Below are 20570 nucleotides of genomic sequence, written 5' to 3' on the forward strand. Positions count from 1 at the left end.
GTCCCATTTTCAAAAGTGACTGAGTCTCAATGGCCTTTAGGCACTTCTGAAAGTTTCAGTGCAAGGGACTTGCCCAAGGTCATGCAGGATGTTTCAGGAACAGCACCCAGGTGTCCTCATCCAGCATTGTGAGCACAGGACCATCTCCCCTACCAGAACCCTCCCTTTCCTCACAAGCTGAGAAACAAAGACTGAATGACTCAGAACAGAGCGTGGCCACAGGGGAGTTAATATAATTACTCTGTATTTTGGAAAATAAGATTAAAACAGATGAAGATCTAGAAGGAAAAATATAATCCGTAAATCAGAAACTGACGATTTATGTGCTGCCACCTGAGGAAAATTCTCTAGCTCTTCTATGCTTGTGTCTTTCAGTGCTGCCTTCCAAGGCTGAGAGAACAAATCCAAATATGCATATGAGGCTGTGATAATGATTTTCTGCTGCATGGATTACAGAAATGTATTTTTGATGCATACGTATTTAAAACATCTTATCAGGGCTTTGAGTCCCCTGCATAATTTGATGAGCAATAAGTAAGACACGGGTACTCCACATGAACAGCAAAATGTTAAAAGGTTAAAGAACTGTATTACATCCAGTCATGTGATTGAGCAAATTAACAATGCTGTTCTTCTGCTAGAGATGCAGACCGCAGAGAAAAGATCATGACGTGATCTTGCCGGGAGAATAAATCTCATTTTCTTTTATGGATTTGAGACTGCTGTCCTTTGAGTTGGGTTTGAATGTACTTCGGAAGTTTTATTGATTTAAATGCTTTATATATATACATATATATATGTAAAATGCCGTGACATTTCCTGTGCTTGTTTGATGCAGCAGTAAAAGAGACTTGGCACCAAAATCTGTCACTTTGGAATATTTTCCCATTAGTTCTCTGTGTCAGTAAAGTGCAAGGCGTGAGTCACTGGCATACAATTCCTTCTGACGTTCAATCAAAACAACTGACCTAACATTTTAGTCATGACACTCAAATTACAGGGCAACTTCTGAACAGCTAACCACTCCCTTTTTCCTCTCCTCTACCTCCTTTCCACTCCCCTCTCTATCCCCTTCTTCCTTTAATGCAACAACTGATCGCTCCTTGTCAGGCTGGAGCACGTAGTTGTCCCGTTAAGTGTCAACGTGTAGCTATCAGCATGCAGCAAATTGTGCTTACCCGGCGCGGCGGCTGATGGGATGAATGGCAGCGTGCAGATAGTCCTGTCCTTCAGAACGCGGGGTGGGGGAGAAAGGCCAAGAGTTCCCACAATTACTTTTCCTTACAAGCACATTACGGTGGCAGGTCGAAGCATTCATGGAGTGGAGGAGAGTGAGGGAGAATTTAAAAGAAAAGTCTGAAACTGTGCTTAGTTATGATTATAATTAGGGCTGTCAAGCGATTAAAAAAATGCATCACGATTAATCACACTGTTAAACAATAATAGAATACCATTTATATAAATATTTTTGGATGTTTCCCACATTTTAAAATATATTGATTTCAATTACAACACAGAATACAAAGTGTACAGTGCTCACTTTATATTTATTTTTTATTATAAATATTTGCACTGTAAAAATAAGAGAAAGAGTATTTTTCAATTCATTTAATACAAGTACTGTAGTGCAATCTCTTTATCATGAAAGTTGAACTTACAGGTGTAGAATTATGTGCAAAAAATAACTGCATTCAAAAATAAAACAATGTAAAACTTTAGAGCCTACAAGTCCACTCAGTCCTATTCCTTGTTCAGCCAATCGCTCAAACAAGTTTGTTTACATTTGCAGGAGATAATGCTGCCCACTTTTTGTTTACAATATCACCTGAAAGTGAGAACTGTCATTCACATGGCACTTTTGTAGCCAGCGTTGCAAGGTATTTACATGCCAGATATGCTAAACATTTGTATGCTTCTTCATGCTTCAGCCACCGTTCTAGAGGACATGCTTCCATGCTGATGATGCTTATTAAAAAAATAATGCATTAATTACATTTGTGACCATGTCCTGCTGTTTTACCCACATTCTGCAATATTATATTTCATGTTATAGCAGTATCGGATGATGACCCAGCACATGTTTTTTATTTTAAGAACACTTTTACTGCAGATTTGACAAAACACAAAGAAGGTTCCAATGTGAGATTTCTAAAAAATAGCGACAGCACTTGACCCCAGATTTAAGACTCTGAAGTGCCTTCAAAAATCTGAGTGGAACAAGGTGTGGAGCATGCTTTCAGAAGTCTTAAAAGAGCAACACTCTGATGCAAAAACTAGAGTCCAAGCCATCAAAAAAGCAAATCAACCTTCTGCTGGTGGCATCTGACTCAGATGATGAAAATGAACATGCGTCGGTCCACACTGCTTTGGATCATTATCGAGCAGAATCTATCATCAGCATAAGATGCATGTCCTCTGGAATGATGGATGAAGCATGAAGGGACATATGAATCTTTAGTGCATCTGGTGCATAAATATGTTGCAACACCAGCTACAACAGTGCTATGCTGTTCTCACTTTCAGGTGACATTGTAAATAAGAAGCAGACAGCATTATCTCCCATAAATGTAAACAAACTTGTTTCTCTCAACAATTGGCTGAACAAGAAGTAGGACTGAGTGGACTTGTAGGCTCTAAAGTTTTACATTGCTTTATTTTTGAGTGCTGTTATGTAACAAAAGAAATCTACATTTGTAAGTTGTGCTTTCATGATAAAGAAATTGCACTGTGGTACTTGTATGAGGTGAATTTAAAAATACTATTTCTTTTATCATTCTTACAGTGAAAATATTTGTAATAAAAATAATGTAAAGTGAGCACTGTACTCTTGGTATTCTATGTTGTAATTGAAATCAATATATTTGAAAATGTAGAAAAACATCCAAAATATTTAATAAATGTCAATTGGTATTCTATTGTTTAACAGTGTGATTAAAACTGTGATTAATCACGATTAATTTTTTAGTCACGATTAATTTTTTGAGTTAATCACATGAGTTAACTGCGATTAATCAACCGTCCTAATTATAATGAGAAAGAAACAAATCAGTGAACGGAACCACACTCCATCCCTCTAACAAAGTGTTCCTATCAGCTGAAATCAACATGGAATCAGATGGTTTAGGCTTGTAAACCCCAGGGCCCCTCTTTGCCTTTCTCCAACAAGCACCGTGGGGAGGGGCAACTCTTTGATGCATCTCCTCTATGGCTTCACACTTGTAGTCAGTCATGGGATCACCTCTTTCACCCTCATGTGCATTTTGTGCTGAAGGCTGCTCTGTGCAGTTTGTCTCAGCTCCCCAAGATTGAGGCTGAGGTTTTCAAAGAGACGTGTGGGAGTGAAGTCCCCAACCCCCATTGACTTCAGGCCCAGTGAAGTAATTTGTTTTTGATGTTGTTGTTGTTTTGCAATCGTGTTTTTATGGTGAAACTTAACAGGCCTTAAGCTGTCGTGGATCATCCCATGCACCTGCCGTTGATGCTATAACAAATCTGTGCCCACCAAGGACTTCGTGGTTGTCACTATACTGCACAGTTTGGCCACTTGGGACTTCATGAGGGCAAGCAGGATAGAACCCAGCTACTCTCACTCCAAAAGCACAGGCTCCTCCCACATCAGCTTCAGAATAATCTTTCTTAGCTGTTTGCAGTAAAGGGCACATGTAAGCAGTTCTGATTTGACTTCAGCAGGGGGCAGCGGTGCACAACACACTAGCCATTTCCTTGCAACGAGACTGGGAGTTTCATACATGGCTCAAGGGCTGGATACTGCCTTGAAAGTGAAGTTAAAACTGACTATGGAGAAATGTCCTGTACTTAGGGCTGGTCTACAGTGTGGGGTTGGGGGGAGCTGATGTAAGATACGCAACTTCAGCTACGAGAACAGCATAGCTGAAGTTGACGGATCTTATTTCGACTTACCTCCCGTCCTCACGGTGTGGGATCAATGGTCGTGGCTCCCCCGTCGACTCCGCTTCCGCCTCTCGCCCTGGTGGAGTTCTGGAGTCGACGGGGAGCGCAGTGGGGATCGATTTATCGCGTCTAGATGAGATGCTATAAATCGATCCCCGATAGATTGATTGCTACCCGCTGATTCGGCAGGTAGTGTGGACGTACCCTAAGTCAACTGATCTACTTCCTGCATGGCTGAGAGTTATCACAGCTCACTCTACGGATGAAACCAAACTTAGCAGACCGTGTACAACTATGATAGAATAAACTGGAATCTGTTCATCCTTAATCCCTTTCCGTGCCTCAGTTTCCCTGTCTGTAAAATGGGATAGTTGCTGACTAGAGATTAGCCTGAGCTGTAAAGCTGCGGTCTCCATCTGGATTTCTCGCACCTTCCAAATTCAAGACTATTCAGGGAGGTTGGTTTGTTCCATTACACAACTAGGAGACAGCTGTAAAATTTGGATATAGATTCAGGTTTGTCTTCCAAATCCCTCTCCCACCCAAGATAGAGAGTGTGTTAAGCAGTGGGGTTTTGGTTTGGGCCCATTTCTATTGCTTCTCTCACAGTGTGTGTGAGGGGGCAGGGGTTCTAAGCTTTGGTTAATACATGTTTGTAAAAATGTTTGGATTTGACAGCCAGAGAAGTTGCTGCAAAAATGATTATCATCATTATTTATTATGCCAAAGTTTGATTGTTTCCAGAGTCTATTCCCTGCAGATCCTTTGGCCACTGCAATAATACAGAATAGTCCAGGGCTCTGCCTCACAGGCTTTTGTTATGCTAATAATATAGAAGGCCTGCACTGTAACATACCAGAGCGCAACCCGGGAGGAGCACTGGGACATTGCTCTGGGGAAAGCCTTGCTGTTATTAAACTCTGCCAGGCTGCCAAAGACACGGCGAGGCTTTCATGAAGAGCTCTGAAGTGATAAGCACTGCTTTTGCCCTTATGCCACCTCTAACAGTAACAGCAGCTGTTACCAAGCCAACAGTAAAACAAATGAAGCACCAGCACTGAGGCTATGAGATTCTGCTAACGATAGGCACTAGCTCTAGGAGGCTCTTGTGGGAAAGCATTGGCAGGGAAATCATGGCGTGGCTTGTGTTGCTTGCTTCTTATGTACTGTACATTTATCTGGAGGTGGGGGTCCTGAGGCTTCTCAGAGAGCCCTCCCGTCAGCCTCCTGGCTAAGTGAGCTGCAAAGTGAAGCTAACAGGTTGTGCAAAAAAGACAGCACTGGTAGGGAACGATCAAACTGCTACTGAAATCAGTGGGAATCTTCATTGCCCCAAGGGGAGCTGAACTGGGCTTTTAGCAAACGAAAAGATCTCATAATGGTTTGGGATAAACTTTCAGAAGTTCTGAGTACTTACTCAGGTCCTTATTTCCAGCAGCTTACCTTACCTGTGCCTTTTAGATTTAGCGGCATGATGTGCCAACATAGGTTCTAAGTACGCTGAATAGATGTATTCCAAAATGTTGCCAATACTGCTAAGGGGTCCAGCTGAAAGTTTGACCTCAAGCTATCCACATTCCTCGAACCTTCCCAGCTGGCTTAGAAATTTGGCTTCACTGTGGAATTCTGGCCCTTCTGGGATCAGGTGTAATATTGCAAAACAGTTTTTGTCATAGTATCAGTCCTGCTAGGAACGGAGACTTGCAAAGGCTTGTGCAAAAACCAACAGAAGGTCCAGGCTTTGAGAGACACTGAGCCCCCTCATTCCAGTGGGATGCTCTAAACTCCTGAAAAGCAGGCCCTGAACAGTTCAGAACCTTGCACAAGGATTTGGCTCAAGCTTGCTTCCAAACCTGTGTGAAGCCTCAGGAGGACTGTTCATTTATCTGACCCAGTGGGGCCCTGCCCCAGTGTGGAAGCATGTTACTGTGCATCTCCTTAATGTTAAACCAGCTTCATCTTTTCAGCTATAAACTACATACCTAACCCAGTCATTAAGTGCCAAATCCTAAGCATCCAATGCAGCTGGAAGGACTTTTCCATTACACAGAAGTGCCAGGCAGGGCAAATCTTGGTGAGGCACAAAGGCCCAGATCCTGCAGGGTGCTGAGTACCTCCGGCCTCCTCAATTCGAAGAGCAATAAAACAGAGCAAAGGAGATGTGTGCCGGTTGTCTTGTGTTTTGTCATTTTTGACCCCCTCCTGTTCCTTCACGTGACTGCTTTTGTCTTTCTATGTTGCAAGATCTTTGGGGCACTGGATAGGTTTGTACTGCACCTGGATTTAATAATAATAATAATAATAAAAAAATTCCTGATTCCAGCTGGTGATCAGTTTCTGAAAGGAAGCTTGAAAATAACTTTTGTGATGTTATCTTAGCCAGTGACACTGCAGCTGATAGCTGCCTCAGAAGGGAAAAAAAAAGGCATAACAAGAGCCAATGGCTGGAAGCTGAAGCCTGACATTCAGATTAGAAATAAGGCCCACTTTTTAATGATGAAGGTGATTAACCATTGAGACCATTGTGGGTTGCCCATCTCTTAATGTTTTTAGATCAAGACTGATTGCCTTTCTGGAAGATAGCCAGACACAAGCTACAGGTCTCAATAAAATGATAACGGGGTGAAATTTAGTGGCCTCTTACGTAGTGGTCAGTGGTTTTCAACCTGTGGTCTGCAGACCGCTGGGGGGCTGCAGAGTATGTCTAAAATTTCCAAAGGGGTCCACACCTCTATTCAGAAATTTTTAGGGGTCTGCAAATGAAAAAAGGTTGACAACCACTGAACTGGATGATCTAATGGTCGCTCCTGGCTTTAAACTCTATGAATAATATAAATATCATAATCTATTCTCTAAAGCCCGTATTCAGCAAGGTACTTAAGCATCGAAATATTCCCATTGACTTCAATGGGACAACTTACATACTTGAAGGCAAGCATGCATATAAGTCCCTTGCTGAATCATATCCAAAGGCCCTGACCTAAAACCTGTTGAAGTAATTTAATTGCTTTTAATGGGCTGTGGATCTGACCTGAAACACAACTCCTCATGCTTTCAGAAAGTTATGAAGGGGTTAGTAAATTCAAGATTTTTTCATACTAACAATATTTGGCATGTCTATTAACACCCATCGCCAGAGGATCTCAAAGCATTTTGCAACATTGATTCATTACTTAATTAAACTTAAAACACAGTGATCTTTACCAGAGTGGCTTTGTATCTTCTTCAAGCACCATGTATCAAACAAACAGGTTACACTTGTGATGCTGATAACAACTTTCCCACTTAAGCTGTGTTTCTAACTCCACTTTGAGTTGTTTTCCTTCAGTACAAACAATTTTTGTAGCAGTTTTTAAAAGAAAAAAGAATGCAATTCCAGCCCACTTCCTTATTTTGTTGTTGGTGCTAGAAATTAAAATACAAACACTTTATCTGCACTACAAATATTATTACAAAGTGTTGTGGTGCTTTAATCTGTCTTCCAGAATGGTTTTCTTTAAAACGAAAACAAAACAAAACAAAAAGAAAAATCATGCTTGAAGTGCTTCATCTTAATGCTTGCACTAGTTACCATAGGCATGAGCGGCAAGTCTGGCCTCACTAGAGGAGGTTTCTATTTTCTTTTTCCTGATGCTCTTATTCCTAGTATGACATTAAAGTAGAAGCAAGATGACAGATGTACCCACAACCTGGTAGCTCTCTGCGGAGGAAGTTCTTGCTCTCTAGAAAGGTGTGTGTGTATATTATGGGGAAAGTGTGCTGAGGGCCACTGAAGGCTGGTATCATATGAAGGTGAGTAGGAAGCTGACACACAAAAATTATCTAGGAGTCTATTTATAGTCACAGGAAAAGATCAGACTGTGTTTGATCCACATTAAGGGTAGCTTTTACCAATCCTGCCTACCCTAAGGCTGAACCGTAGTGCAACTTCCTGTCCTTTGCTCGTTGTAAGCAGAAGACGACTAGGGTGGGGCACTTAGGAAAATGAAGCTGGATATGACAGAGAGAGAGACCTTTTGGAATGGAAGTAGGGGCACCAACAGGAAGCATCCACTTAGAAATCAAATGGAACATTAAAGGGGACGGGGAGTACTATGTTTCCCAGCAAACAAGCTGAGAAATTAGATAAAAACATAAAATACCCTTGCTGGAAGGTTGCAGTGTAATACTACTTTATTTCTTAGAATTCAAAACACCACAAGAATCCCAAAACAGAGAGAGACAAAGCAGGCTGCTCCCTAAGGCAGCAAGACGCAACTCATCCCACCTTGCTTGAAGCTGGCTCTTTTCAGACTGTCTGCTGACTGATTCAGATGACCCAGCTCACATGGCGTCCCTCAGAACCCTCTAGCCTGCAAGCAGAATCATAGGAAGACCCCATTTTTTAAAAGATGGCATCTTAGATTTAGCCCTTCCTTAAAATATTTGCAAAGCCAAGGGGAAGCACATAACAATGATTGTGAGGAAACATGTGCAGTAGTGAGACTGACCATGTTAAAAGAAAATGGACTTTCCTAAAGGGTAATGTCCTGGAAGGATATCCTATTCCCATTCCTCGCCAGTCCCTGAAAAGCCACCCTACTATCTGCATGAGAACCAGCGCATGCTGGGACAAAGCACTTGGGGAAGTCACCATTCCAACCAGACCCCCATGTACAATAAAGCCATTAGTTCTTTACACAATACTGTGTCTCGGGGCCAGAACCTCAGCTGGTGTAAATCAGCATAGTTTTATTGATTTCAAGGCAGCTGAGGATCTGGCCCAAAGTACCTAGTTCAATTAATTACAAGTCCACAAGGAGCTCGGTACCACACATATGGACAGAAAATGATGAATGGGAAAAATCACTTTCTGGACAATTTCAAAGCAACAGTGATAGGGGCTCTCAGATTTTCCCTACCAAAATACACCCAAACCATCTGCTTTTTTTATGTCACCTTCCTATTTTTAGCAAAAAACACTCAAAATTGAATGAGCAAGTGTTATTATTTTAAGTTCATTTGCTATGTGCAGACAAAGTTAGCATGTGCATCTAGTGCCTACAAATTAGATAATTTCACATTTTAACAAGGGATATCAAACGTGTAAGTTAATACATTCTCATTGAAAATGTCATGAACTGCACATTCCCCAGCGCTATATATTCAATAAACCTAATTATTGCAGCTAGTTACCTTTGGAAGGTTATGTTTACGGCGAGAGGGGCTAGAAACAGTGTTTTTGTTTTGTTTTTAAACAAAGACTCCTCAGAAAACAAGGGCCTGACCCAATGCCCTTTGGAAGGACAACCATTGACTTCAACTGGTTTTGGATCAGGCTGTAAAATCATCACCTTGGGGGCTGGATGGCTTGACTTCTGCTTAGGGCATTAGCTTGGAAAATTCCTGGCAGACCCAAATCCTTTGGGATTCCATGGCTGTTTAGGTGCTGCCTGCTTAAATTGGGTTGTGGGAGGAGGTTTAAGGACTTGACATTTCAGACATTCACATTTCCCCGCAAGTAATTTGTACAATGGTGAGTGAAGTCCTGGTGGCTTGGTGAACATCAGGAGCAATTCAGACAAAGCTGGGGAGATGGCAATCCAATGGATGTAGGGTTAGTGCCCATGTTAGAAGGTCTGAAGAATGCCAGCAACTTTGCGCATGTATTTGAAACCAGTTCTGTATGTGTGTGTGTGTCTGTGTGTGCATCCAAAGTCTATTTTGGGCTGCCACTAGCAACAGGCCTAAAAATAAGACCTGCTGGGTCTACTGATTTTCCCTGCTGACTATAGATTTTTGGCAGGTACAAGTCAGCTTGAGCAATCTACTGTTTCTTTCCGATGCTGGGCTCAGTGCTTAGTATAGAAGTTAGCAGTGGTTTGACATCAGGGTTTAGTGTAGAATAACTTTTTATTGGGAAGGCATATGCTGCTGAGGGCACATGCTTGAATGTATGCAAATATGTGCAAATGTATGCAAATTTGCAATCTTTTTTTCCCTTGAGGATGTTGGCAGGTATGAAAAGATCTAAAATTATCCAATCAAGAGGAGTGATAGGAGAATGTCAGAAGGTTTAGAAACCCAAAGTTTGGATATTTATTTAAAAGCAGACGTGCTTTTGTGAGGTCTTCTCTCTCCCTATCCCACCCCGATCTCCTATCCAGAAATTAGTCGCTCTCCCTCCTACAGGAGGAGGAAAAGCTAAAATCACAGACATCTAATTGGGCTGTGGGCAGTGAATGAATGTGAAAACTGGTGTCCTGCTGCTGAAATTGAAGGAGTTGGCAAGTCTACAGTGGCGCTCATTGCACTAGCGTTTTCTGTCATTTGGAAATTCAGTGACAGAAGGATGATTTTCTAGCTAATTCCTCTCTGGATTGCTCAGATACAAGCACCCAGGCATTGACATTTTGCACAAAGCAATACTTGATCCAGACAAACAATACAGCTATTATATGATTGCAGAGTAGGATTCGCCATCTTTTTTTTTAAATTTTTTTTTTAACCAAAGTATTCTTCCCCACCACCTGTGATAGCCATTCAAAATGTTTAACATATTGCATCCTCACAATTACACAGTATCGAATTGGATGGACATGCAGAACACTGAGTTCATTTAATAACTTTAAACGGTAATGTACAAGGGATATGAAATCATTATACTAAAAGGCTCTCAGTCAAGGAGTTTAGACCCCAAGCTTGACCTACCTAAGAAATGTGAGTTTCTAATGGGAAGAAAGTCCTCATGAGTCTAAAAACCTGCACAGAAAGTAAAATTTTAACCCCCAGTCACTGAGAAAGTTAAAAAACCAAACTCACAGTAACCAATGATGAGAGACTGTGAAAAGGCTAGGCTAGGGTTGGGTCAGATTAGAAATGGACCCAAACCAAAATCTTGCATCCAAACTGCCCTGAACTTTGGGTGGGAGTGGTCTGGAATCCTAACCTGGATCCCATATCTAGCTGTTCTCAGTGTTTATAATGGGCCAAAGCAAGCCCCTGGATCTGAGTTCTGGAGTGTTTGAAATTGGGATCTGGCACTGGATCCAAATGTGACTTGCTCATCTTTGTAGCTTGGATTGACTTCCACAAGTTGAAGATGCTTCTGTAACCCTCATCGGAACTATCCCCCTCCTGGGTCTGCAAAACATAACTGGAAATATCACATGCACAGATTTTCTTGAGGAGATATCCTGTACTTCTTGCTTTTGGCCAGGCCAGAGGTGTTGAAAGAACAGCTCCTCTCATGGCATTTTGGCCAGATCCAGTTAGTGATGAGCTGTGCAGTGGAAAGTAAAGGTAGTATGTTGAGGGGAAGATAGGTAAACTGCATTGAATCTTTGAAAGGTTTGGGTTTGGTTTGAGTTCCGGGTGAAGGTTCAGAGTGAGTTGTCATTTGATCTGAATCATCTTCCCAGTTTTCGCAAGATCTGCTATAGAACTAGATTAGGCTGGGAAGTGAAATCAATTGTCTCCCACCGGCTGTTGTGAGCACTGAAGGACCAGGGAAGAACCCTGAGTGACAAAAAGACTTGGCCACTGGGTGTCGCTAGTGTTCCACAAGAAAACAACTGAACAGCACTGGTATGGCACTTCTAAAGACATCCTGTGCCAGGGGGAATAGAAACAGCTGTAATATTTACACCCTGGAAAAGGAAAATTAAACCTTTGGGCCACTGGCCGCATCGTTATTCAGGACTGTCCCAGATTTTTCAGACAGCACTTCCCTGTGTCCACTACAGTCAGACCTATTGGAAAAACCTATAGTGGATTGACTACCATAGTTCATTGCAGACAAAAGAAGTTCTGGGTTAGTTTAAAAAAATGAATGGAGGTTTGTATCAACCCACAGCATGAATATATACTTGGCATTTTAAGCACCTACTGGGTTCAATTTCTGAAGGGCCACTGCTGGAATGGGATTAAGACAGGATTGGACAGGGATGGTGTCCCTAGCCTCAGTTTGCCAGAAACTGGGAATGGGTGACAGTGGATGGATCACTTAATGATAACCTGTTCTGTTCATTCCCTCTGGGGCACCTGGTATTGGCCACTGTCAGAAGACAGGATACTGGGTTAGACGAACCTTTTGTCTGGCCCAGTATGGCTGTTCTTATGTACTGGTTTTGGTCCAGATGAATTTTTGTACCAGATCTTCTTCTTAATAAGGTGCTGTGTTCTATCTATTTTACACGTTATATGTGCACACTGTCAAATGCCTAACGTTTTCTCTTAGGAAAACTTCACAATTGAAATTGACATCTCCTGGCATGCTAACCATGCGGGCCCAGTAACGTTGATTCAGCACCTGTCTTTTGGCAGTTCCTACAATCCACAGCCAGTGCACTTGGTCCAAGGAAGGATTTGTATCCTGCTGCAGCAATTGGTATTTCAAATGAGTTTTGCTTCTTGACCTTAGAAGGAGGGGCTGGGGAAGCTGAACCGTTTCTCAAACCGTTATTCATTCAGGAGACAGATCCCAGCTGCATGAGACTCAGTCCCGCCGACTAGGATCCAAAGTCTGCTCACTTGGGTTAATTTACGGGACAAAAAGGGGTCCCAGCAATGATTGTGTGTGGAGGGGGAGGGGAGGAAGGGTGGTGGTGGAAATGGTCAAATTGCTCTGACGGCATTTCCCACCAGGATGCTATCAACATTTTGGGACTTGGGCAAATGCAACACTTTCTTCCCGGTTTGCATTCCATTGGGGTTTATTGTATCAACATTTGGTCTAATTATCTTCCTCCTCATTTGCTCCTGGGAGTTCTCTAAAAGTGTAAAGAGATGATAGCTTGTCTTCTTTTCATCTAGGAAGGCTCAGCATGATCCACTGGAAAAAAAAAGGAAGAAGAAGAAGAAAAGCTTCTAATATGTAGGCTGACTCATCAGGAATTTGTACTGCATTTTTTTCCTGATGGCGTGTAAACCCTGGTGGAAAAAAAGATGCTTTTTAAAAAAAAATGGAAAATGCTGTTTATTTAATAGTAATAATTTTCCAGCAAAAGGCATTGATAACATCCTTGACAGTAATGATACTGTTCTGCTTCGAGGTGCTTTCCAGGCAGCCCCATATGAATAGTTACCAGCAGCTTTGTCAATGCAACACACTCAGGAGGGAGCAAAAATACGGCCACACTGAGCCTACCTTGCTGCTATTGCATTATGATCTGTTGGCTATTTTAATGCCCAGAGGGTCAGGTGAAGGAAGCCCAGGAGATGCATAAGCTTTTTGCACAACAAGATGTAGATCTTAACAGGTATCTTTAAACTGTTCTGTATCATTACCAAGCAGTCATTGAGGGCAGCCACGTTGTCTGTTTTTCTTTGCCCTAGAGGAAATTATGCACTTCAGAGTCCTGCACTCCCATTGCCTGTGCTTCACTTGTTCTGTGGACAAACAGAGGACTTAGTCTCCAGTACCTCCATGCTATGTGCGAATGGATGGGACACAGTAGCTCAGAGACATCCAAGCTGAGATGATGCTGACCCATTCAAATACCCTCTATATGGCTTTGGGGACAATAAGGGTCACATTTTTCAAAGGTACTAAGCCTGGCTTCCAATTTTGTTCTTGCAACTTTGCACCCATTGTAGTCTCTGAGCACACTGGCTGTGTAGTTACCTGGCCTGCAGGTGCAAACTGATAGTCGTCTAACTGTGCCCACCGTCAGTAGCGAATCAGCCAGGGGCACGCTTTTAAAAATGGGGAGGATCAATGCAGTGTCCTCTACTGGCTAGACCCTGAGAATGGCATTCAGGACTTCCAAGGCTCATTCTCAGCTCTCCTGCTGAGCCACTGTGTTGTAACTTCACCTCTCTAAAACCTGGCAATTGTTTTGAGATTAACTGATGGGAGGAGCTGCTAAAGTGCAAAGTGTTAGTCTAGCACATTCCATTAACTCACCTTTGAACTGGCCTCAGCTCAGGTCCTCACAGTCCCTGCTATTCTGTTTGGAAAGGGGTGGCCTAAGGATTTGCTGGGAGGCTTGAATTCTGCAAACTCTAACATCCAAAGAGAACCCACCCTCTCTACTCCCCCTGTCCTCTCAGAAGCTATGGCACCTTCGCTTTCTTAACATCGATGCCTTCATCGGTGCCAAGTGGATTGCCCCATGTCTCCTTCAACGTGGGATTGAGTGAATCCCAACTGCAGTTCATTGGGGCTATAAATCTTGTGGCTGTGAAAATGTCCACCATGTTCCCGTGTCCACTGAACATTTCGAACCTCCAATCCAGATCTGTTGGGTGGATCAGAGATGAGCTGCACTGTGTACCTCACATGCCCCAAGCCCAATGGCTCCCCAATTTGCTGCCCGCTTTCTAAAGACTTTGCCCTCCTCTAGTGTTTGTAAACGCTACAAACTCTTATAACACTACAAACCTCTCCCTGCTGAGCCAACAGAGAGAAAGCAAAACAGGAACAAGGGAAAATATGACACCCTCTGCTAATAGATGCAGAGCAATGGAAAACAATTTTGCCAACTAGGCAACTCAAATTAGATCTTCTCTCGGAGGAATAGTGTCGATCTGTAGCCCTTATTACAGTGTAATGCTATTTACCTAAAAGTTTGTGTGTGCATTTTAATGAATTCATAAAACCCGGACTGTAAAAGCCCCATGGGGGAAACCTGGCAGCTCTTTAATTCAGCATTAAAGCTCAACTGATGTCAATTGAATTGATTTCTGCGCATAGAAATTGCATTCGTTGAATGAAAACTTTAGCCCTTACCATTCCCCCTTTTAAAGCTCACTGTAATACAATTGGCTTCTTGAGTCAGGTTCAATTACATGTTGAAAGTTTATAATCTGGTGTGCTGAATGGAGGCTGTGAAATCAAGAGAGAAAACCTGGCTAACCCGATTAAACTTTATACCACAACTGGGGCCAGAGAAGTGGTGGGGAAACATCTCCTCTGAAGTGTTCACTGTGTCCTGATTATGGTTTCAGATTTTATTCTGGTAACAATAGCAATGACCTGAATGTCTCTACTAGGAGTTCAGAGCAATGACCTAATTTTAAAGTTTTCCTCTTGTAGCAGGGTGAAAGCTCCAAACTACAATGGGCCTTGAAGGGAAGGGAAAGATTTGGTGACTCAGTTTAATTCAGATAAATAGCCAGAAATTTGGAGTCTTATCTCACATTGGCAACATGTATCCGGGTTAGACACATCCATATCACCCTGATTTGGGATTTAAGGACTCTGTATGGATCTGTGCAGTTTTGATTGATGTGGGTTCTTGCTACCTGAGTTTTGCTTTGAGTTTGGGACCCGCCCCCCAAACTCTAACCCAAATGTTTTCCATCCAAAACCAAAACCAGGCTTTTACATTCCCTCAAAACCCAACCGCAGTCCTGGAGAGGGTCCTTTGGCCAATGTTTCAGCAGATTGGGTTTGTGATCAGTCTCAAATTCTGGGGTTTATTTCCAGAATTGCTCCCAGCTCTCGTATGAATTATTCATTCTGGAAATCTGAAGAGAACTGTCCCCTCTTTGTGCATCCCGATTTGGGTCAGATTGACATTAGCTGGGCATATGTTTTTTTCAGGCCTTCCAGGCCTGGACAGAACCAAGAAACACATGGGATTAAAAAATAACACAACCTGTCCTCCAAAAAAGCAGTCAGACAGGCTCGATGTTTGTTCCAAGTTTAGGGAGAGAGCTTGGCTCAGATTGTGTTTTACTGGAACCATTTGGCTCATCCTGAAATTTCCACTTAATGTACATTGCCTGGAGCTACCCTCCTGTAAATGCCAACGTGAAATGCTCATTACAGTTTGTTGGTCATATGCAAAGAATGATTCCGTAATAACGATACGGAGCAGCCAATGACTGCAAAACTCATTATAAACATTAACCCTCACAATATCCCGGTGAGGCAGGTGTTATTGTCCTATTTACAGATGGGGAAAGTGAGAAAGAGAGAGATTCAGTGACCTGCCCTGAGTCGAAGGCTGAGCCAGGGATAGAATGCAGATTTCCTGACATCTGCTCTGTGCTTTAGCCTCAAGACTGTCCTTCCTCCGTGTTACAGCCTAGACATGTCTGAGTTCTCCGTATCCAACACATCTTTAATGTGATGCCTGAGCCTTCATCTAAAATCCCGTGTCTCCACTGGAAGCCCCTTACCCACTTTGGGGCTCCCTGTGGTCACCATAACAACATCAGCCCAGTTACACTTTAATCCTTTAGTAACAGGGAATGGTGCCTTAGTGTACTGCAGGTCTCTTTGCTGTGATCAAGTCTGCTGATCCAGTAAAAAGCACATCCAATTAACTGCTGTTAAAGGCAGGTCAAGGGCATGAAATGCCACGTTTCAGGGGCCTCATTAGGCCTTTCCTAGAGAGAGCGTTTAGAGATGCTCTAGAATATCATGTCACAAAAGCCATGGCCTTGGTGAAGTGACATCAGAGAGGCTGCCCTTAGAAGTTTCACCCATTAGAAAACATGGGGCAGTGATCTAATGGGTAGGCGAACACCCAGCGCTACGGCAGTATTTGATAGTCAGGAGTTCTTCGTGGCAGGACCAGCCACTGCTCTCATTAATCAATGGTGTCCTTCTCCCTCTCACATCTGTATACGTTTTCTCACATTGTCTCTTACCCATGAAATGACCTTTCAATCCCAGTCCACCAAGCCATCACACCCTGGTGTCATTCAAATCCCCCCTAAAAAGTTCTCTTCCGTAGTGCCCAGAAGAAGTGAGTTAATAAGAAATAAATATGCTCCTTTCTCTCAGACTCTCAGCATATCCTGACTTCTCGGAGTCTGTCTTTTAGACTGTAAGCTTCCTTCGGACACGAACTGTCTCTCTTTGGTGTGTCTTGAGCAGATCCAAATGTTGTTGGTGCTTAACAAATAGCAATTAGCAATAATAATATAAAGGACATGAAAGTAAATATCAGGCTTTCTGGGCCTTCACAAACACATAGATATTAGGGATGGGAAAGTATCATTCCATCACAGGCCAAGATTTTCTAAAGTGACTAGTGAGTTTGGGTGCCCCACTTGAGATGCCTTACAGAGCCTGATTTTTGGAAGTTCTGAGTATCCACCCTCTGAAAACCTAGGTCCTTGAAGGTGTCTCAAATTGGCTTTTGTCCATTGCTCACCCCCATGATTTTTACTGTGCTTTGTCCAGTCTGCATTTACTTGAGGCTCCCTCGGCTTCTCTTGGGAGGCTGTTCCATGTCCTAATCAATCTCACCCTGGGGAAACTTTTCCTGATATTCAGCTCATAGTTTCCTTTGCTCAATCTCCCCTTGTTACTCCTAGTAATACTCTCCTTTGGACCACACTGATCAATGCTTAACAGCCGCCGCTTACACACTACTGACATTTTTGTGCATGCTGCCTTACTGCCATTAATCATGTATCCCAGCTGAATGCAGCAGACGTTAGAACAGACACTAATGGGTAAGAGGAGTACAGCAGGTGCAGAATCGCAGCCAGGGAAAGGGTTAATTGCTCTAAAGCTGATCTCACATGAGGTCAGTAGGAGCCCTGCATGGAAACACACATTGATAATCAATGGCTCACAATCCCTCTGACCTCCTTCTCCCTATTGATTCTAGCTGTCTTATGAGACCTGGTTAGGGTGTGGCAGGGTAGCAAAAGAGAAGAGGGGGATTCGACTCCAGCTGAGAATAGATTTCTATTTCCCTTATTCAAAGAGCAAGGAGAGATATCCTTAGCACAGCCTTAATCCCTCTCATTTTACAGGCATAACCCACTTTGCTTTGTCGGGTTTGCTGAGCGACACGGTTGGGATGTAAACTGTTAGGAAGAAAGGAAAAGCAAAAGGGCTTTTATTTATTTATTTTTCATTCAGTTTCTTTTTTTTTTTTTTTTGCTGTATCATCAACTTTAGGCACCAGGCAAAAATAGCCGTGAAATATGGAAATGTCTCCTTCATAGCACAGTGATTTTTAAAGGCTTCTGCTGTGCAAATGCAGCTGAGATAGCCTTCTGTAGCCTCCTGTCATCTTCCACTGTAACAGCGCTTTCTTGCTATTTCACTGAATAAGCAGATACAACGGGAAACTATTCACCAAACTAAAACAACATCAAAAAGCCATTAAAGTTCTGATTTAAACTCTGAAAAGGATGGAAATTCACAGCAAAATAACAGGCACCCAGGATCTGCTCACAGCTGGCCATCACCCTTCACACTATCCAGCTGTGTGTGGATATTGGCTGCCTGGAGCTCAGCAGTGAATTTCCAGACTTTAGTGTGTTTAAACCAAACCCTTGATGGGCTTTTCAGTGCACTCCTTTTTTTCAACAATCTGAAGATTCTTTATTTTTTTCCTCTTTTTCCTCTTTCTTTTCATGTCCGTTTAGTGCTAGATGGACAGGTCTGGAGACTGAAATTGCCTCCTTGCAGTAACGGCGGAATCCTCTGTTTGCAATATTCAATAAATGGGTCCTGCCACCAAGGGCAGCAATGCAACCCTCTACACTGCTCTGCCCCTGGGGAAGGGTCCCCGTGTATGGGGGGGGTCAGCAGTTCCTGCTCTTCGGCCCTATTCAGTGCTTGGCTGCTCTGCTGTGATGGCCAATTAGTGCCAGTTCTGATGGCCACTTTGGTGATGTCATCATTAGGGATCCCCCTCCTCTCCCCTCCCGCAACTCCCTCCACTGGACGGATATCACATGGAAGTTACTTTTGGTCATTGTGTGAGAACCAACGACTAAGACTATGTCTTCACTACAGATGCTACAGCTGTGGCACCGCAGCTGAGCTGCCATAGCACTGTAGCGTAAACCCCTTTGTCGCTGTAGTAAACCCATTTCCTCAAGAGGGAGAATCCCTATTAGTAAGGGTGTAGGGCCTATGACACACAATTGAGGATTTCTGATTCTCTCCGGTAGAAAGCAGTGGCATTGTAAGCACACTAACCAGTGGACTGCAGTGTTGCTTGTAGAACTGTGTTATATAGTTCAGTTAGTTAAAAGCAGGTGGTGTGCCTTCAGGGATGCCATAGTCTCCAGGCATTGTCAGTCCTGCACTGCTAAAGCTCTGCTTGCTGTGAGATCATCGGGGTGCCCGGGCAGAGGGACCCCAGGATAGGAAGCTAGCAGGTGTGAGTGGTGGATCCCTCAGGCGCAAGCACACACACAGACACATCCACACCCCTCAAAGGGACAGGGAAGTTATACGTCTGTGGGGTGAACATATCCAACTAGCAGCCCTGCCACATACAATGGACATACATTTGTGTGTGCGCCCTACACAAACTGGGCCAAATTTGCTGCCTGTGTAACTTGGTGCAACTCTCCCAAAGCATGTACCAGTGGTGAAACTGGCCCATGATCTCAGCTGAGATTCAAACCAGGATCTGCATGATCCATTGAAAGTGGCTTTGCCAGGTCAGACAAAAAGAGCCTTCCCTTGGTTGAGCTGGTAGGAGCTTTGCTAAGCTTGTCTGAGTTGGCATTCACTCTTGGCATATCTGACACCCTCTACTGCATGCCCTGCAATAGTGGATAAAATGGGCTGACTATAATTAGGCATGTTTTACAGTTGGTATCACAGAAGACGAACTCTGAACTCTCCTGGGCCAGGCCTTTGTTGTGACGAACACCCCAGCAGTCCTCCCAGGGGTCCTGTCACATAGGCAACTCTTTAGCAGCCTTGGCTTGATCCTGACCTGTGACCCTTTGGAGCAGACATGTTGCAAAACAAAGGATCCAAATCCTAAACTGTGGAAATAAGGAAACGCACTGAGGAGGGGAACGTGGTAGCTTGGGAGAAAAGCAAAGGGCATGAAAAAAAACTTGAATGATTTGAAGCAACTTGCAGAATTTTTTATTATTATTCATCTGACACTTGGGGATCATCGTGGGCAAGCGTGCTTAGCTTTGCGGGATTCTTTCTGTCTGGGCTCGTAACAGAGTCCACTCACCCCTAGGCACCCCCTTCTGGCCAGGGCTAGAATCAGTGATGAGCTGCCAAAATACTAACAACCGGTTCCCTCCTCCTCACCCCAGGAGGGGGGTCATGCCCCCCCCCGGGGGGGTCATGCCCCATCCAGCCCCCCCATGTTCCTTGACAGCCCCCCCCAGGACCCGTGCTCTATCCACCCCCCTTCCCTGTCCCCTGTCTGCCCCTTGCCACCCCATCCAACCCCTTCTCTCATTCCTGATGGCACCCGGGGACCCCTACCCCATCCAACCACCCCTTCTCTCTGTCCCCTGACTGTCCCTGGAATCCCTACCTCTAACTGCCCCCCACCACCCCATCCAACCCCTGCTCCTTCCTGACTGCCCCCCGGGACCCTTCCCTCATTCAATCCCCCTGTTCCCTGCCCTCTGACTGCCCCGACACTAATCCACCCCCTGCAACTCCCCTGCCCTCTTCCAACACCCGCTCCCTGCTCCCTTACCCTGCTGCCTGGAGATGGGGGCCCAGTTGGGCTGGGGCTGGAGCCACCCGGCCGACGTCGGGACTGGACCCCGGGGGCCGGGGCAGGAACTGGAGCCGCGCCACCCGGCCGAGCTCACGGCAGGACCCGGGGCAGGAGCCGCACTGCGCTGCCCTGCCTGGCGAGGTCGCAGCTGGACCCCGGGGGCCAGGAGCCCCTCCACGCCGCCCTGCCCCAGGGTCCGGTCGCGACCTCACCGGGCGGCGCGGCGCCTGGAGCCCTCCTCCCGCTGGTGCCCCCGCCCTCCAGCCT

This window comes from Mauremys mutica, chromosome 7 (assembly GCF_020497125.1).
Source record: "Mauremys mutica isolate MM-2020 ecotype Southern chromosome 7, ASM2049712v1, whole genome shotgun sequence".
Classification (NCBI taxonomy): Eukaryota; Metazoa; Chordata; order Testudines; family Geoemydidae; genus Mauremys; species Mauremys mutica.